The sequence below is a fragment of the Furipterus horrens genome, unplaced genomic scaffold, assembly GCF_987537825.1.
Source record: "Furipterus horrens unplaced genomic scaffold, mFurHor1.1.pri manual_scaffold_12, whole genome shotgun sequence".
NCBI lineage: Eukaryota > Metazoa > Chordata > Mammalia > Chiroptera > Furipteridae > Furipterus > Furipterus horrens.
This window is the reverse complement of record NW_028327182.1, coordinates 51,878,233-51,896,559: the sequence shown is the minus strand read 5'-3', so window position 1 is coordinate 51,896,559 and position 18,327 is coordinate 51,878,233. Positions and strand designations below refer to the sequence as shown.

At 39.5% G+C, this 18,327-nt stretch overlaps 1 long non-coding RNA gene across 1 annotated transcript in view; it reads right to left on the bottom strand.

Annotated features, from left to right (window-relative positions):
- Nucleotides 1–4,449: 4,449 nt before the first annotated feature.
- Nucleotides 4,450–18,327, bottom strand: part of LOC149996198 (uncharacterized) — a 48,160-nt gene continuing 34,282 nt past the window's right edge. The window contains exon 6 of the long non-coding RNA XR_016507447.1: nucleotides 4,450–4,805. This is a non-coding gene — a long non-coding RNA (uncharacterized LOC149996198). The remainder of the gene's footprint in view (nucleotides 4,806–18,327) is intronic.

Genomic DNA, 18,327 nt, shown 5'->3' with positions numbered 1-18,327 from the left:
CATGATAACCATAACTATCGCCATGGGAATCGGCCAGTCCCTCCCACCCAAAAATATCCCTCTTGGGTGGTTAGCCCGTAATCTCAGACCTCTCCAGCTAAATGGAGAAGTCAAGGCACTGTCGCGTAGCCCCAATATCCTCTAAATAACCAAAGTCAGTAGCCAAAAAGAATGGCGCACTTAACTTCGAAGTTCTCAGACCTCCGTAACTTTCTCTAGCAGTTAAGACAGGCGGTCAAAAAAGTTTCCCTATGCTCAGACTTTCTAAACTCTTCAGACCACTCTCTCTGCAAACAGCTCACTGTCCAGCAATTTTGTCTTAAAAAAAGAAAAAACCCACCTTCCTCTCGACCTTCTACACCCCCTTTAACCCCTTCTCCTTCCTTACACACACACACACACACACACACACACACACACAAATTAGTTACTCACAATGAAACGCCGAAACAGATTTTTAGCAATAACCAAGACATTTATTCACGGACCTGAAGCTTTAGGTGCAGCCAAGGACCAAGGGGCTGCCTAGCTGCACTTCCCCATTTCCCAAGATTTAGTAATGAATGTCCTCCTCCCCTCAGACTTCAGATGTCCTTTGTTCTCAGAGGCGTTCGTGCTGAGCCGCGGAATGCCTCTTTTTTAATGCTAGCATTATTAACTCTACTTCGAAAAAAAAAACCCTCTAATTACATTTGCCCTTTACTGCTAAATATTTTTCCAATGGTCTAAAGGCTTCTTACATTTAAACACTAACACTCCCGCGCTGCCCCACCCCGGCTCGCGTGGGAGCCGCCAGGCGCTTGGCGCCAGAAGCGAGAGCCCCTTAGGAATCGCCTCCCCACCACCCCCCTGCTCCTGTCTCCCCTGTCAACATGGCGGCCGAGGGAGAACTCAAGTGCGCTGTTTCGCCTTCCCCCGCCCCGGCGCGCCTCCCCTGGCCCCCAGTGCCGAATCTCCGTGGTCGTGCCACCCCCTAGGCTGGTGCGCAGTAACCCCCTCCCCGCTCTGTCAAGCGTCCAAAGTCGCTGCCTGCCTCGCGTGTCCAGGCCCCTGCCCGCGGAAGAAACCTCCTCCCCACTGCCTTCAAAACCTCCTTTGCCTAACTCCTCAGAGTTCCCAGCCATTCAAAACTCTGGACCCCGCCTCCCTCCACCAGCTTCCGCCCTCCCTGCTGGGTGGGGAGAGGTAGAGGGAGGGGCTCGCTGGCCCCGGGTGCGGTGCGCAGCCACGCTGCTGCTGGGCCGGTTGGAATTGAGGTCAGGCCCTAACGCCAGAGGCCGGTCCGGAACTCCCAACCCCACAGGCAGCCAGGCTGCCTCCCCGCCCCCGCCACGGTGTTACTCTTCATCCCTCCTCCTCCACGTCCGCATCTCCCACCTTCACCGCCGCCACCTTCTCCAGGCAATCCCCGAGGCCCATCCCTACCTCCCCTTCCCCAAATTCCTCCCAACCTCCTATCAGCACCACCCCTCTAGTCTCCACTCCCCACTATAGCCACCATCACTCATATTATAGGTCCTGCCACTCTCTGCATCCCCTTCAGACATGTCAACAACATCCACATTCAGCCTCACTCCTGAGGTGCATTCAACCCTTCCCTTCTCTACAACCACACCCTAGACTTAGCCTTCATACAATATAATAGCCGACCAAAAACTCCTACTCATCCTTATATATTAGCCCAAATTCTCAATCACACCAACATTTCAAATTTTCTACCTCCCTATCCTTTCACACCTGAGATCCACCCTCCAAAGCCAGGTCAATTCAATCCTACCTATCTCATCCACTGATCATAAAAAATTCGCCATTACGGCAGAAGACTATATCGATCTTAAAACCCTTACACCTAAAGCTCTCACTCCCCAGTGCTGTGGCCCACATCTAGTCCTCTTAACCACCCCCAACAAAATACACTTATTCAAATCGCCTTCCAAATATAAAACCGGCAAGAAAAGAGGGAGGAGCCACAAAAATGGAAATACAAGCACTTTATTTTCCTGGCTAATGCCCTAAAAAATGCCTCCAAGGAAAAAAATTAAAATAAGCCTAAAAGCAAAGCCTCCACCATCAGGCAGCCTCCAGGCCCGTTTCCGGTGCAGTCAGGAGGAACATTGGACAAAGCTCTGTCCAAACCCCCGTTTAACTCCTCCTGGTTGCTGCCCTTTCTGTCAAAAGATAGGTCATTGGAAGGTAGACTGTCCATTGACCTCTAACTGAGGGACTAGCCCGCCTACCCCGGCAATGGATCTGGATGCTGGCCTTAAGGTTCCAGACCTCCTTGAACTTTCCACCGCCTGACAGGACCCGGGTTCGAAAGCCATGCCCTTCACCATCATAGCTGCAAAACTCAGGATAAACGTACTGGTGGCTGGTAATCTTGTCTCCTTTATCCTTAATATGGGACCTACATATTCTGTCCTGCCTGAATTTTGGGGGCTCCTAACTCCCTCTGCCATATCAGTTATAAAAATAGATGGCAAGGTGACCCAACCCCTAAGTACCCCTCCCCTAACCTATCTCATTAAACATCAGGCATTCATTCCACCCCTCTCATTCTTCTAATTCTTCTATCCCACACACTCCCTTGACATCCTAACAGTGGTTAATCACGATGTCTGGGACACAATCTTCCGTTGCCTCTCACCATGCTCTGGGCTCTGTAACCTTAAAAAAATACCCCCCACTCTACCATCCTAGACCTCAGAAATACCTCCTTCACTATCCCACTCTCTCCAGCCTCCCAAGACCTCTTTGCCTTCACCTAGACCAACCCAACCACAAAAATAACCCAGCAACTGACGTAGACGGTCCTGCCTCAAGGGTTTTAAAATAATCCCCACCACTTCAGTTAAGCCCTAGCAGCCGACTTACAGCAACTTGACCTTTCCCTAAGTGTCTTCCTACAGCACGTAGATGATCTCCTCCTCTGTAGTCCATCTAAAAACCTTTCTCATCTCCATACTGCCCAGCTCCTAAACTTTCTTGCCAGTCGAAGATACTGAGTGCCACAAGGCAAAGGCCAATTCTCTCAAACTCAGGTCACATATCTCGGACTCTCTATCACCCCTACTTATAAACACCTAACTCCAGAAAGACAGGACCTAATAACGACCTTCCCCCTGCCCCATACTAAATAATAACTCCTATCGTTTTTAGGCCTCGCCAATTTTTTCAAAACTTGGATACCTAATTTTAAATACCTAGTCAAGCCATTATATCAAGCGACAGCTAGAGACTTGTCTAAACCCCTAGAAAACTCTAGTACCCTCCTTAAACCTATCACCACACTCAAAATAGCACTCAGCCAAGCCCCAGCCTTAGCCCTCCCAAACCCAAATAAACCTTTCCTCCTATACACTGACACAAAAGACGGCTTTACTCTCTAGCTGTTAGAACAGCAATATAAACCAGACCAACAGGTTATAGCCTATCTTTCCAAACCATCAATTCTCCCTTCCTAGGGTAGCCAGCCTGCCTCTGTGCCTTAGCAGAGACAGCAATTCTCAGTCAAAAAACCCTTAAGTTAGTCCCCTTTGCCTAGGTAATAATCCACTCCTCTTATACTATTTCCAGCCTACTAACACACCAGGCCATTGCTGCAGCCTCCTCTTCCCAAATTCAGTTCTTACATGCCCAACTACTTCAAAATCCTCAAATCTCCCTACATAAATCAGCTCTCCCCCTCAACCCTGCCTCATTACTTCCTTTCTCCTACTCCCACACCCATACCCATCAATATACTCAACATCTCTCCTTTTGACACCCCTTCCTCAATATACAAGACACCCCTCTACCCCACAAAAAAATTCTAGTTTATACATAAAAGTTCCTACAAGGTCGGCCCCAAAAGAGCATAATATACCATCACTACCCTCACCTCCATCATTAAGTCAGAATACTTGCCCTTCGGTACCTCTTCCCAATAGGCATAACTTATTACCCTAACGTAGGCCTTGGTCCTTACAAAAATCGTCATGTCGCTATATACACTAACTCTATGCCTATCACATCATACATTCACACATAAAAAACACATTGACATTATTGCCCAAGCTAGGGAACAGGCATACAGAAAATCCTAATTTAAAACCATCCTCTCATACTTCTCCTCTCCCTTCAAAGGGATCCTAATGCCTCTCATAACCCCACTGCTTCTCCCTCTATTATTCCTTGCCCTTGGCCCTTACTTCCTCAAACTGCTAGTTAACTTTATTCAGAAAATGGCCCAATCCATGACAGTCTCTACCGTCCATAACGTACTCTTAAGATCTTTCAGATATCTTAAGATCTTTCAGATATCAACCCGTAGCAAGAGATGACCCCGAGCTGGCATTCAATCCCCTTCCATAGTTCTAACTCAGCAGGAAGTCATTAGAGAAAAAGAATAGACGACCCCTCTCCCAACCGGTCTCTGCCACTCACCCCCCCCCCAAAAACCACACCCCATCCCTTGCCTCCTTTTATTAAAACAAAAAGGCTAGAATGACAGCCTTGGTTCCCTCACCGTTCCCCCACCCCTGCTTGCTTGCAGCTGTCTGGGAGTTTCCCATGATAGTGGGGTACATCAACCCAAGGTCTGCTTGGCCTAGATCAGTCCTAGACTCACAGCTGCAAGATAACGACTGAATTCAATAGTTTCTTTTTTCTTCCCCTTATAAAAGAGCCACCTCCTTCCCAAGGACCCTGGAGTCGGGCCATTCACAGCACGGCTTCCACCCACTTGCTAATTCCCTCAAATAAACTTCTTTTCTTCCGCTTGCTGAGTCCTCATGGTTCTCTGAGCGACACCGTTCTTACATTACCTATGAAGAGCAACAGAGGCCACTATGTGAAATTGATCCAAGAGGCAGGGTATTAAGGCTAGAGATTCAGTTCATTTGAGAATATCTTTGGGTCCCCCAAACAAAAGTAGAGCCCAGAAACCAGATGATTCCCCAATGCAGCACAAAGCATCTGAATGCCATGGATAAAGCATAAAAAACAGCCATTAAATAATTTTAACACTTTTAAAAGTATTCAATACTTTAAAAAAGTCCTAATTATGAGATGGTTGCAAACCTAACCGGAATTCTTACCTCCACAGTGCTTTTGCATAACTTCTCAGGAAAAACCATCTAGGAACCCATTTCACTCTGCTGGAGACAATTTTTCTTAAGACTTATTTCAGATATATTGTCAAAGTTTCTCAATAAGATATGAAATATGCTGTGAAATTTTTTATTCCTTTACTAGTGAATCATCTCATGAAAAATAAAGGGCCCTTATACTTATTTCATATATAAAACTTTATATTACCTTTCAAGTACTATTTCATATTCCTCATTCCTTTTGATCCTTCAAAATAGTTGTGATATAGGTGAGCTATATAGATTTAATTAAGCTTGGGAGAATTCCACTGAAAAGTAAGATCTAATTTCTGGCTAGCTGATCAATGAGTTGTTTTGAGCAGCCATATAAAAATTGGTATCATATGTATTCTATAATAAGGAAGTCAACATACTACTAAGTGCTGTGTGAGGTCATCAGCTACATCAGTCACCAAAGGAGCTAAGAACAGTCTCTAGGCTCAAGTCTATTAGGCTTACAGATTGATAGTAAAATAATCATCATCATCATCAAAATAATTAAATATATCATTAGCAATAATAAAACTATTACAGGGGTGATAATACAGAAAAAGGAGTTAATTTTGTGTGTGTATATACAGTGAGTGGGAGGAAGCTCAGCTTCTGAGGTAATACTGAAAATATTTCTGAAAGACCCTACTGCCTGGAACTGCTCTATGAGATAGAATGAAGTTAATGATTATTAGGCCTTTTGAGAAGTCCCATTCTAATACTAAAACAAACAAAACCAAAAAAACCCAAATGTAGCTGATAGTATAATCTCCAAAATAAGTGTACAATATAGATGTATTATGCAGTTTGTCTGAAGACTTTTAGTTACAAAAGGTCCAATTTCCCTTAGATTTTGATGAGCTTCCAAAGAGAGACAGTGTACTTAAGTGTGATGACAATGTTTAATAAGCCTATCTTTAAGACATTCTTAGGAAGTTATCACTATTGTTTTGAGCATTTTATGGCTTAATATTTGTTAATTTTGTCTCCCCTATCTCTTGTTGGCTCTAGGATAGAGGATGTAGATAATTACCAAGGGCATGAGATCTGCAATCAAACCATCTGCGCTTAAATTCTGACTCCACTTAATAGTTTTACAAGATTAAGTATGCTATTTTCCTATGACTCAGTTTCCTTACCTGTAAGAATAATGATGTACCTCCCTCATAAGGTGGTTATGAGAATTAAATGAGTTATTAAATATCTGGCAAAGGATTAAAAAAAATCAATGTGTTGGTTATTTCTTTCACTAATAACAGCACCTAAGGCTTGAGTGTTGGTATATACACTTTAAAAAATTGTCAACAATCTACGGGATAGGTATTTTGACCACTCAAAATATGTAAAAGCTTATTGATTTATTTCACAGAGCGTGAAATAAACATTAACACGTGTCAGGGCTGATGTTCATTATTGTATTTACTATTCTCTTATATCAAGAATCTCATATAGCCCTGGCAAGCATGGCTAACTAAGTTGCTTGGGCATCATTCTGCAAACAAAAAGGTCGCGGGTTTGATTTCTAGTCGGCACATGCCTGGATTGCGGGTTTGGTTCCGGGTCAGGACACATGCAAAAGGTAACTGATTCTCCTCCTCTTTCCAGAATCAACAAAAGAAAAAAAAAATTTAATCTCATATAATTTAGAAGAGAATCAGAGTAGTCTAAAAAGTACTTGAACCATAAAATCTAAGACACCTGCATTAAAAGATGTCAGCCAAGTCATAACATTGTTTTATCAAGTCTTAACAATGATTTGAGCTCAAAAGATTGGTAAAGATATACAGAATGATTATTTCCTATATATTTGATGCCAGAACCAACTAGATCTTGATAATGCGGTCTAATGCACCCATCCAGTTGGTATAAAACTCTTGTTTAAGTGTTCATATTTGCATTCCTGAAACTCGATCTCCCCAGTTTTGTCACCCAGTGCAATAAAGAATAAATATGTCTCAAGATTGTCTTTTTTCAATTACACCTTATTTAAATACCTCATATCTTTTCAATTCTCTGTTCACCCTCCAGTTAGTTCACATCCACACTACATGTGGCGTGACATGTGCCATACACACCAAGACTTCCAATGAACAACAGTTTTGGGGAACAAAGTATTTATTAATATATAGCAGTAAGTTACTTGAATAAATGAATTTTCATGCTAGTTTTCAATCTGTCACATTTCACCTAAACTCTACATTAAATCTATCTAATTTGGCTATCCAGAGTCCAAGACCATCTGGTATGGTTAAAAATAAGATTATAGTGAAGGATTATTTTCTTTTTAAGAATGTGTTTTCTTAATGAATACAGGAAATATAAAATCACCACAAATTTTTCCTGAAGAATATAGCTATGTAGAAATTTGTAGAAAGTCACCAATTTTTACAGCTCACAATTTCTTGAGTTTTAGACACAAACACATCTAAGAATCACCTATTCAAAAGTGGTACAATAACTATGATGGAATTATCATAATACCTACTTGGGTATTTTTCCAAATGATGCAATCAATACTCACTAAAATGCTGACAAAAGTGGAATAACAGGGTCTGAATTGAAATCTGTACCATAGTCCTGTTTTGATCACAAACACAGCTCCCCTCAGTCATATTTTTAAGACTCCCAACTAATACATTTTCTTTATTCTAGTAGCCAAGTTTTCAGATTCAAAAATTACCTTTCCAAATTAAACTACTAATTCTTAAGAGTTTTAAATTATAAAATACTAATGTTACAGAATGGGGGCCTCTAAAAATCCACAGAGCCTGCGGGTTGGGGGATGGGGAAAGGAAACAGCTTTTAAGATGCCTTCACATGCCTGTGGCTAGTGTCTTAGTTACGCAAATGGCTTTGGTTCTTCCAAGGCCCAAAGAAGATGGGAGGGGTTTTAGACCATAGAATGGTACAGAAAGACCATACAGAGCCTGTGCAAGGTTCTGTGAATGGTCAGAACTGGTTACCATGCCCATTGTGTCACAGGGCACAGGGATTTAAAAATAAGCGGCAGACATTTTAGGGAGAGAACACCATGAGGCTTTGAAAGGAAAGGGAGAACCCCATGCGGTTTACAAGGAGGCTGGGAACTCCATGCAGTTCTGCATTAAAAGCTGGAGGGCACCACGACACAGGCAAAACCTCCCCAATCAGGATCAAATGATTGGGAGCTGCTGGTAAAGCTAAACTGTGTCTGAGAAGTAGGAAAACTGTATCTCCGACTTTTCTAAAACTAGCCTGGTTTGGTAGGGGGAGGCAAAACTATGTGTTTGTGGGTATTTTAAAGAAAATAAGACTTAATGGCAGAAATATGCAAATAATCTAAATCTATATAACTATTAAATAAACAATTCCTTTTCTTTTCATCCAACTCTGGTATTGAGAGTTATGCTTCTGGTGGCGGGCAATCGGGCTCCTAATAACTGAACAGCCCGTGGGTTTTGTTACATTAGCACAAAAGAAAGGCAGGTTGAGACATACCATTTTGCTTACATTCTAAATGGGTCACTGTAACAGGTCATGCGCTGTTAATTCATATTTGTGTCATGTTTACATTTTGATAACCATAGCCATGTTTGAACTGAAATGTCCATAATTATTCACAAATGATTTTTGTATATTAAGTGTGAATTCTACACTTTCAGAAGAGCTTAGCTTTTTGATTAATGTAATGACTGGGATACAATAGAGAAAATAAACTCATAATATATTGATCTTAGTCTCTCTTGAGCAAATTTTGAGCAGTACACATAATTCAGTAGTTATTCTTGCTCTCCTATTTAAAAACCCTTCAGTGACTTCGCTGGCATCAGAATGCTTCTCAACTATGGAAAGGTACTCATGCGGATGACATGCAAGTTTGGTAGAGGAAGCCACAAGGTAAACAACAGGCATATTCTTGTATTCTCAAGCTTACTAAAATATCCTGAGAAATTTTACAGTTAAATATTATGGAACAAATTTCGCAATTCATGGTATTTTTATATTTTAGATAAATATAAAGAAAAATTTTCTTAGCCAGATAATATTCTGTATCTCTTCTCCAGAGGGAAATGTTCTTCTAGTCCCTGGTATAGTTATACATTGGATTAAGAAAAGAAAACTTGCTAATCCAACTATATAACTAGAAGGGAATAATTTAAGCCTAAAAATAGTAGTTGCCATTGTGATTTTTAAATAATTTTTTTTTGCTTCTTCCGAGGTTTCCATGTATTACTTTTATGCTAGGAAAAAATTAAAACCACCTTTTTAAGCAGAAAAAATCCTTAATTTTTAGATCTAAAAGTCAGTTTCACTGCTATTAAATATAACTATAAATCAGATTTTTCTTTAGATAATTTATAGTTTCAAATTAAAATATTCATTTACTACTCCCTTTCTTGTACTCAAAGTATCTGGGAAAAAAGGCTTTGGGGGCTGGAAGAATGGGGAAATGACAGCAAAAACCTCTCAACAAACTCAAGAATTCCTTTTTAGTACTCTTTTGAGAGAACACAGAGTAGATTGCTCCCCTGAAGCATATTTTTAAATGATTTTATTTTTGAAATATCTAATTTTTAAATTATCTATTCAGTTCTTCCCATGATAGTTAATCCTTCATTATCGTTTCCACAGTTCCTGAACCAAGTAAGATTTCCATTTACATACTTGTTTTTATAAATATTTCTCAAGGATTTCTCACTCTCCTTTAAAAAAATAAACTCCTTCACAAAAATCATACATACATGCTTATAAATGATACACCCCCCTTCACTCCAGTGAGATTTATCTCACACCCATAGTAAACCAGTTATAATAACAATTCAGCAAATGTATCCTTCTGATTAGTCTGTTCATATTATTAGGTAACTTTTTCACCTAATCATGAACCACTTTCCAGTTCATTAAATATAATAATTAGAAACTAATCAGCATTTTGTTAGAAACTTAACTTTTCCAATTTTTCAATATTATAAACGCTATAATGAACATATGGACTACTTCTTAAAAGAACATATTTACTAATTGCTTTTACAATATGAGACAATTGAAATAGATAATTCACTATTCTTTTAATGTGCTAAAATCCTAAAAAATGTATTATGGCTGGTTCTTACTAGGTGATAACGTTTCTTCATGTAACAGGAAGAATCTTTGGGCTGATATTTAGGCTGGTGTTTTGAAATTCTGAATGTCTTAGTCCACCTGCTTTTTCTTCATTCTGTTCCTGAAATTTAAAATTTTTGTTTCTTTTGTAAATACATTTTAAAGGTTAATATGTATGAATAAATGCGGCGCAATTAACGATTAAGTGTTATGTTCCTCAGGTGTGTTAAGTTAGAGAAAAAGGTTAAAAAATAGGGATAAAAATTGTTCATGCCATGGGAAGGAGGAATCATGCCAGACTGTTGAAGTCAGGAGACAGAACATAGACTAGAGGTCTGGCCTGATTTTTCAAAATGTACAGAAATTAGTTGGGGGAGAATTGGGACAGCATAAAGAAAGGCACAGAGATAGTAAAATGGATATATCAGAACTAGTTCACTTGAAGAAAAATGGAAAAACTTTAGAAAAGAAGGTTGTGGCAAGATCATGAGGTACAAGCTAAGGTGTCTGGAATTTTATCCAATAAAAAGCAGTATTTTTAGGAAGGTTATAAATTAGTGGGATATACTGTAGCAGATGAAACAATAACAGGCAAAGAATTCCTCAGCTAAGATGATGCAAAATAGGAATAAGCAAGAAACAATGAAGTACTTAACTATGGCAGCAATTCCAAAAACAGAGGTGTCAAAGACAATGTTTGGGTAAATGACAAACATGAACAAGTTCTGAGTGTCCCTTGGAGCCATTAACTTTGATTAAATTGGTCAAATGGAAAACTATTTCAGAATCATCAAAGTACAATTTGCAAAAACCAGATGATCACACATGTATCTATTAACCAACCATTCAAACACTGTTAATGTTCTAAATGGGCTCAAAAAAGATTATTAACCTCGAGTCCAATTCATAAAAATATTCTATTCTTTATAACGATCAATAGGCTTAGGCGTAAACAATTTTATGACAAATTAAATGTGTAAATAAACGAAAACTTTAAACAGCAATAAGATCTTGCCTCTACGAACTGTTGGATCCTATAAGCTATGATTCTCCCTTGTGTAATTGATCATAATCACCCAGACCTCCTTTCAGTTCCTTTAACACACCAAAAATGCTTCAGTTTCAAGGTCTTTGTAGTTGCTATATCATATGCCTGAAAGGTTTTTCTCCCAGATACCTAATGGTTTGCTCCCTTATTGTTTAGGTCTTTGTTCAAATGTCATCTCTATGAGGTATTTTCTCATCAGAATATTTAAAAACTATCTATCCTGCCTACAAAACACTTTTATACCATCCTTTGGTTTATATTTTTCCATAAAACGTATCATCATCTGATATGCCAAATATGGTACCTATCAGTTTTGTCTATTTTGTTATCCACACCGCACTTCCAAGATTGGAAGCTTCAGGAGGGTTGGAATTGTTTTGTTCACTGCTGTTCCTCAACACCTATACAGAACAAATAAATTTGTACATTTCTCTCTCTATATAAATGTTCCAAATCTATTTCTTTTTTTCTTTAAAGTCTTCACCTATTTTTATTTAGTCTTAGGTCCTTTTTTAATGTTTTATTGATTATGCTGTTACAGATGCCCCAATTTCTTTTCCCTCTGCTCCCCTACACCCAGTGACCCCCTCCCTACATTTGTCCTCCCCCTGACTTAGTCCATTCCCATTGATTGTGCATATAGTTCTTCTCAACATCCTCCTGTCTACTCCATTCCCTCCTACTATGCTTCCTTCCCCGCTCACCTCCCCCCAATAAGTTCCCCATACCTATAATTCTTTTCCCACTCTCATTGCCTACTTAGTTTGCCTTTGTTTCAATTTCCTAGTTTCTGTTGGTTATTGTGAAACAGTTTTCATTTTAATATTCATAGTTTTGATCCTCCTTCTAACCAGTCTCTTTAACATCTCATATAACAGTGGTTTGGATCTAATGAACTCCTCCAGTTTTACTTTGTCCTGGAAGCACTTTCTCTGCCCTTCTACGGTGAATGACAGCTTTGCTGGATAGAGTAATCGTGGTTGTATGTTTCTGCTTTTCATTACTTTGAGTATTTCTTGCCAGTCCCTTCTTGCCTGCAGTTTCTCTTGAGAAATCAGCTGATAGTCTAATCGGGACCCCTTTGTACATAATTCTCTTATTCTCTATTTCTGCTTTTAAAATTCTCTTTATCCTTAACTTTTGACATTTTGATTATAATGTGTCTTGTGGTTCTCCCTGGGTCGTTTTTTTGGAACTCTGTGCTTCCTGGACCTGTAAGTCTATTTCCTTCCCCAAGTTAGGGAAGTTCTGCTTCATTATTTTCCACATAATTTTTCCATTTCTAGTTCTTCTTCACTTTCTGGCAACCCTATGATTTGGATGTTGGCCTGCTTATAGATGTTGCAGAGGTTTCTGAGACTCCCCTCATTTTCCTCACTTTCCATTTCCTTTTTCTGCACTGGTTGACTGTTTCTTTCCTATGTTCCGATTTATTGATTTGATCCCCAGTTTTCTTTCCCTCGCCACTAATTTCATGTGTTCTTGTTCATTTCAGCAGGAGTAGCCTTCATTCCTTCCCCGTCTTATTTAAGATCTGCTATTAGGTCTGTAAGCATTTTTATAACCAAAGCTCTTAACTGTGCCTCAGAAAGATTTCCTATCTACTGCTTGGTTATATTAGATATTTGCTGTCTGGTCAGCTGCCTCACTGGCATCTCTATCATGATCTGTGCCATCCTGACAGTTTTGTGTTTACCTTTGCTTCCTGGGCAGGGCTGTCACATCTCCTTTGCTATAGGGTATGGAGCCCCGTGCACTCCTCACAACTGGGTGACCCTTCTCACCACGCTGTGGTGTTTTCTATGGGGGTGGGAGTCCAAGGTGGTTTCCCCCCATTGACTCTCCACTGAGAGACCAGGAGCCTCCTCCTCTGTCCCCACCCCCTCTAGGTCTACAGGCCAAGGCAATAGGGGTCTGCCTTCCCTGGCATTGGAATCACAAGCTGATGGGTCTGCTCTGCAGCCAGGGGTGCTCCCCAGGTGCTTCTCACCTCCTCTTAAATGTGGGTGTCTGTGCTTACCTCTCTCCCTCCACTGTCGCCACTGCTGCATTGCCAGCACAGCTGGACCTCTCCACCCCGACTTTGCCTCTCCTACCCATCTGGATGAGCACCACTTCTTTATAACTTCATACATTGGATTTCCATTTATTTTCTGGAACTTCTGGTTATTTCTGGTTTTGCAGTAGTTGTATTCCTTCTTAGTTGTGGAGGGAGACAGAGCGTGTCAGTCTAGGCCTCCATCTTGGCCAGAAGTATAATGTGTGTTTTTGCCTTTGTACTATTCTGGTATTTCAAATCTCAAATCTTATCATCCCCTTCTCCTACTCCATTCTTATCTTTCTCCATCCCTATCCTTCTTTCATTTTAAATTCAAATATTTCCCTATCTTACTCTGGTTTTCACTCCTCACTGTTAGTATTCCTTCTCCCTCTATCATGTCAAAATCACATCCTTTCCCCAAGACATCTCTTGAGCTTCTCTTTCTTTTTTTTTTACCACTTACTCCCATCCCACCTATATTAGTCTTAGCTGATAGGTTACTGACAGTGCTGTGGCGAAACTTTTTCTCTAATTGGGTGCTTATTTTTTCCTTCTCATTCGTCTTCCTTATTTGTGTGTGTGTGTGTGTGTGTGTTTGTTCTCTCACATATGTATGGTACAACTTCTGTTTAAACCTAATACTAAATGTTTCCCTCTATTAATTCTTTCTGCCTTCCTCCCTTCCTTTTTAATATATGGCATAAATTTTACTTTCTTTCTCTCATTGCCTTGTCCCCACTCCCTACTATTATATCTCCTTTTCCTAGCTTCTCAAAAATCATTTTTCTTTCAGTTGACTCTTGTTTTTCATTTCTTATAATAGTCTTAATCTCTACACATCCTTATTAATACGGGTTCATTTGTAGTTGATACAGTGATTGAGGGTGGGGAAATTCTTTGTGAGTGTGCGATTCTTGCATGGACTGGTAGCTGTCTTTTAGCAGCAGCTCAACAACTGTTTACAAAACAGGAGGGTAGAGTCACTCTGTCAGCTAGCTGGAAGAAAGGACCAAACAAAGAGCAACACAGCAACAAACAGAGTGTCTAAATAAATGGCATAAAGGGCATCCCAAGAGCATCAAGTTCAGGAGATCAAGGAATCTGCACCACTGAATCCCACATGATTCCTACCTCAGAAGGTCACTCCACAAAGGCAGGAAATTAAAGTAAGAAGCAAAAACAAACAAGAAGAGCCACCTAAAATGGGAAGACAAAGAAACAATATCCCATCAAAAGGAAAGGGGGAATTCCCAGAAGGAGAGACAGATTAAATAGAGGCAAGCAAATTATTAGACATGGTAATAAGGAAGCTCAATTAATTCAACATACTGAGAGAAACTACAACGAACTCCAGGGGAACTACAAAGAACTCCGGGGAAGCTACAAAAAACTTACTTCAAAATACACAAGCATTAAAAAAGACATAGAACCTATCAATAAGAACCAGGAAGAAATGAAACACAATTTCTGAACTAAAGAACACAGCAGAAGGAATAAAAAGCAGAGGAAGCAGAGGATGGAATCAGTGAGCTAGAGGACAATGGATAAAAAATTTCCAAGAAAGTGCAACAAAATGAAAAAAGGTTAAAAAAGAATAAAGAGGTTTTAGGAGAGCTGCAGGACAACATGAAATGTAATAATATCCATATTATAGCGATACTAGGAGAAGAGGTGAAAGAATAGAAAACCTGGCTGAAAAAGTAATGACAGAAAGCTTCCTGAACACGATGAGAGAAAACGTCTCACAAGTAGAGGAAGCACAGAAGATGAACCCAAGAAGGCCCACTCCAAGGTACACCATAATTAAAATGAGACAACATTCAAAGACAGAATCCTAATGGCAGCAAAAGAAAAACAGCAAATAACATACAAGGAAGCTCTAATAAGACTATCAGCTGACTTCTCAATGGAAACACTACAAGCCAGACAGAATGGCAAAAATATTCCAAACAATGAAAAACAAAGACCTACAACCAAGACTACTCTACCTAGCAAGGCTCTCATTCAAAATGGAAGGTGAAATAATGAATTTCCCAAAGGAAGTCTAAGAGAATACATCTCCACCAAACCAGCATTGCAAGAGATGCTAAAGAGAATGGTTTACGATGGAGAGAGAAAGAGAGAGAGAATACATGTACAAAGGGAAAAAAAATCACAATGAATAAGTATTTATCAAAAATAACCTTAAAGGTAAATGATTTAAATGCTACAAAAAAAGGCTTAGGTGGCTCAATGGGTAAGAAAAAAGGACCCACATATATGCTGTCTACAAGAGACCCACATCAGGACAAAAGATCTATACAGACTGGAAGTGAATAGATGGAAAAAAGTACTTCAAGCAAATGGACATGAAAAAAAATAACTGGGGTAGCAATATTTATAACAGACAAAATAGATATCACAGCAAAGGCCATAATATGTACATTTCATAATCTTTAAGGGAAAATCCATCAAGAAGATATAACCCCGATAAACATATATGCATCCAACATACGAGCACTCAAATATATAAGGAAAATATTGAAAGACTTTAAGAAGGATGTTGACAGAAACACACTCATAGTAGGGGACTTTTAACACCCCATTGTCAACAATGCACAGATCTTCAAAGCAAAGAAACACCGAGGATATCGAGACATTGAACAACACTCTAAATGAAATGGAATGAATTGATATATATATATATATATAAAACTTTTCACACCATAAAGCAAAATATACTTTTTTTCCAAGAGCACACGGAACATTTTAAAAGAAAGACAACATGGTAGGACATAAAACAAGCCTAAACAAATTTAAGAAAATTGAAATTATATCAAGCATTTTCTCAGATCACAACAGCTTGAAACTGGAAACCAACTTCAAGGAAAAAACTCAAAGACATTCAAATTCATGGAGAATGAATAACATGCTATTAAATAATGAATGGGTTAACACTGACATCAAGGAAGAAATTAAGAACTTTCTGGAAACAAATGATAATGAACATACAACAGCCCAAGATCTATGATACACAATGAAGGCAGTCCTGAGAAGGAGGTTCATAGCAATACAGGCCTACCTGAAAAGGATGGAAGACTCTCAAAAAAACAATCTAACCCTAAAGCTACAAGAACTAGAGGAACAACAACAAACAAAGCCCAGAGCGAGTAGAAGGAAGGAAATCATCAATATCAGAGCAGAATTCAATGACATAGAGACTAAACAAACAATTCCAAAGAGCAATAAAAGCAGTAGCTGGTTCTTTGAAAAGATAAACAGAACTGAGAAGCCTTTAAGCAGGCTTATCAAGAAAAAGAGAGGACCCAAATAAAATCAGAAACAAAAGAGGAGAAACCACAACTAATGCCACAGAAATACAAAAGATTGTAAGAAATGACTATGAACAACTATATGAAAAGGAAACTGACAACCTAGAGAAAATGGACAAATTTCTGGAAACATGTCATCTCTCAGAACTGAATCAAGAAGAAGCACAAAGCCTGAATAAACTGCTAACAAAGTGTGACACTGAAGCAGTAATCAAAAAACTCCCGGCACACAAAAGCCCTGGACCGGATGGCTTCACAGGTGAATTTTACAAAACATTTAGGGAAGAACTAACTCCTATCCTTCTCAGACCATTCCAAAAAATCCAAGAAGAGGAAAGACTCCCAAACCCATTCTATGAGGCCATTATTATCCTACTTCCAAAACCAGGTGAAGACATAACAAAGAAAGAAAACTACAGGCCAATATCACTGATGAACATATGCTAAAATCCTCAAAAAAAACACTAGCAACCTGGACCCACAATGCATTAAAGATCATAAACCACAATCAAGTGGAATTCATCCTAGGGATTCGAGGATGGTTTAATATTCACAAACCAATAAATGTAATACACCACATAAAATCAAAGACAAAATCACATGATCCTCATAATAGATGCTAAAAAAGCATTTGATAAAGTTGAGCACCCATTTATGATGTAAACACTCAGCAAAATGAGAACAGAGGGAGCATACCTCAACATAATAAAGGCCATATATGAGAAACCTGAAGTGAACATCACACTTAATGGGCAAAAACTAAAGCTTTCACCCTAAGATCAGAAATAAGACAAGGATGTCCACTCTCTCCACTTCTATTCAACATAGTTTTGGAATTTCTAGCCATAGCAATCAGAAAAGAAAAAGAAAGAAAAGGTATCCAAATTGGAAAAGAGGAAATAAAACTGTCATTATTTGCAGATGACATGATAGTGTACAGAGAAAAGCCTACAGACTCCATGAAAAACTACTTGACTTAATAAATGAATTTTGCAAAATAGCAGGGTACAAAGTCAATATTCAGAAATTGAAGGCATTTCTGTACACCAACAATGAAATATCAGAGAGAAACCAGAAAAAAATTCCCATTTAGTATAGCCACAAGAAAAAGAAATTACCGTATTTTTCGCTCCATAAGATGTACTTTTCCCCCCCAAAGTGTGGGGGATATCTGTGCATCTTATGAAGTGAATATTGCGTCACAAATCGTGATGAGTGTTACCTGACCTGTTAGTGGTGGTGACAGCTGTTAGAAGAGGAATCAGTTGGCCCATGCGAAACCCCTTGGGACACTTAAATGTCCCACTTTACAGCTGATTCTCAGGGCGCCTGGTCAGTTGCTGTCCACCTCTGCCTATCACCTGGGACCTGGGAGAGTACAAAGAGCTGCCTGACACTCCCAGCTATAACTGCTGACCTGTTGAATCAGCTGATGCTAATAATGGGTATGAGACACAGTGCCAGTAGCCAATTGTCTTTGACACTGGGTGGGGTCTGTATCAGTAGAACTGCCTCCAATCAACAATCACTGTGTCTTAAGCTCTGCCAATCATGAGAGGCAGATGGGTGGGGCTGAATTAACATGTTCTTGGCTAGCTACTGGCTTCGTTAGATGCTTCAGCTGTCTCGTCTACCTCCATACTATTTCCACTGCACACCAGATTTCTGTATGAGGAGGCCAGCAGTAACTGGTGAGCAGCCATAAATGCTAAAGTTTGTAGTATA